General features: G+C 29.9%; 1 long non-coding RNA gene across 1 annotated transcript in view; it reads right to left on the minus strand.

Annotated features, from left to right (window-relative positions):
* Positions 1-1,370, minus strand: part of LOC110270840 — a 25,182-nt gene extending 23,812 nt beyond the window's left edge. Inside the window, exon 1 of the long non-coding RNA XR_002360481.1 lies at positions 1,360-1,370. This is a non-coding gene — a long non-coding RNA (uncharacterized LOC110270840). The remainder of the gene's footprint in view (positions 1-1,359) is intronic.

A 2,179-nucleotide genomic window follows, 5' to 3' on the forward strand; every position in this document is an offset into this window, starting at 1 on the left:
ATTATTGAAATTTTTCTTTTTACTATATTATTTTAAATAAGAAAAACAAAGATAAATAAAAAAAAACTGGTGATAAATATTAAATAGATCTCTATAATTAAAAATAATTTTTTTTCATTCTTTTCAAATTTTCTATTTCTTTGCTTTTATTTATCTACTTATTTATAATATATTAAAGGTGAAATTAAATATTGTTATCTTGAAAAGCTAACACATAATATAAGTAAAAAATATTGTACATACATCTTAATAATAAAGTTGATATATTTTTTTCATTTAATATTTTCTTCATCCATCTTTAATTTACTAATATTAATATCTTTTCGTTTCGTTTACTTTTTTTTATTATCATAGGGTATGGAAAAAAACATTAACGATAATACTTATTAAAATCTAAATTAAAAGATGATTATTCTAAATAGATTCTAAAAGATCACAACAAAAAAGTTCATATGTGCTCATTTATCTTTTGATAAGAATTATCATTATTTTTTAAAATGTTAAACTAAATTTTATCATAAAATAAAATAAGAAAAAAGAGTCAAACAAAAGAATATTAATTTAGAATAATTATGATTCTCAAATTTTTCATCTAATCATTTATAAGTAGCATAAGTAGTTATCCTTAACTTACAAGTGTAAGCAATTAGTTAATAAAACTTAATGAAAATAGATTTATTATTAATTTTAAATTTATTTATTAAAATAGTTTTTTATTTTTCTTTTTTTTTTTTTAATTTGACTACGGTTTAGTTTAATAAAATTTTTTGGAGAAGTATTTGTGTTTTTTAAAAGCACAAACTCTTCATTTTGTATTTGGTAAATCAAAAAGAGTATGTGCTTATATTTGTAGCTTTTAAAAGATTGGAATACTTTTGAAAGCAACTAAGGTGGAGTTTTTTAAAGTTGACTTTTTCAAAATTTAAAAGTCTAATATAACCTCATATATTAACTAATTTTCGAATTTAATGTTTAAATTTATGTCTTATATAGTATTTTTAAATTTTAAATGCTATTTTACTAAACATAATTGTTGTTACTTGTGTTTATTAAAAATAATTTTTAATTTGATTTACCAAACATAAATGCTATACTTTTTAAAAAGTAGAAGTTTTACCAAGGGTTAAGTACGATTTTGGTCCCTAAGGTAGGGGCTGAAAATTTATTTCGTCCCCACCCTTTTTTTCGCTACAAAATGGTCCCAAATGTTTAACTTAGTTTTAAAATCGTCCTTCGGACTACAATACCTTTCCCCTTTCCCCTTCTCCTTTCCCTTCTTCCCCAAAATCAACCAGAATTCCCTTCCCCTTCCCCTCCTTCCCCAAAATCAACCAAAAATAAAGCAGAAGCAGCAGCAACAATAAAACAACAATAACCAAAAGTAGAACAACAACAACAACACCAGCAGCAATAATAATAAAATCAGAAGTAAAATCAATGTAATCAGAAGCATAAACAGAATCAGAATCAGAATAAAACATAAGCATAAACAGAAAGAAATGCCAAATGTAATCAGAAGCATAAATAGAAGCAAAATCGGATGACTATCTGGTGGTACACGACAGCAAGAGCAGCTCCTATGAAATGCCCAACCCGAAAAATCAACTGCAATGAAGAAAATGACATATGAAATTCAGAAAGAAATGAGTGAGAAAAAAAGCCAAAAACAAAGAAGACATACTTGATCATTCCATGCATAGTCTCTGTTGAAGATGATGGTAGCACCACGGCTCCTAACTGGGTTAATCCCAGTTCCAGTGATAGGAATGGTTGCTAAGTGGACCAAGAAGACAGCAAACCCGATCGAAAGCAGCGGCGACCAGCGAGGAGCAGCGACGACCGGCGACCGAGCGTGGAGAAGAAGCAGAAACCGCGAGCAGCGAGCGACGCATGACGTCCACCCTCCCGGATCTGCTGGTGTCGACGTCGAGCCGACCGAACGACGAAGAACAACGGCGAGATCCAGCGACCGAACAATGAACAACAGTGGCGGCGGATTCCTTTCCCATTCCCTTCCCCACCTTCCCTTTCCCCTCTTCTTCCATTAAAAATCCACCCCCAGCGTGATTAACCCTTCTGCGGTTTTCCAGCCTTTAACCCATTTTTCTTTTTTTATATATTTTTTAATTAGGGGTAATTTGGTAATAAAAATTAAAATTTTGGTAAAAATGACGACTTT

Source organism: Arachis ipaensis, chromosome B04, assembly GCF_000816755.2.
Source record: "Arachis ipaensis cultivar K30076 chromosome B04, Araip1.1, whole genome shotgun sequence".
NCBI classification, from domain to species: Eukaryota; Viridiplantae; Streptophyta; class Magnoliopsida; order Fabales; family Fabaceae; genus Arachis; species Arachis ipaensis.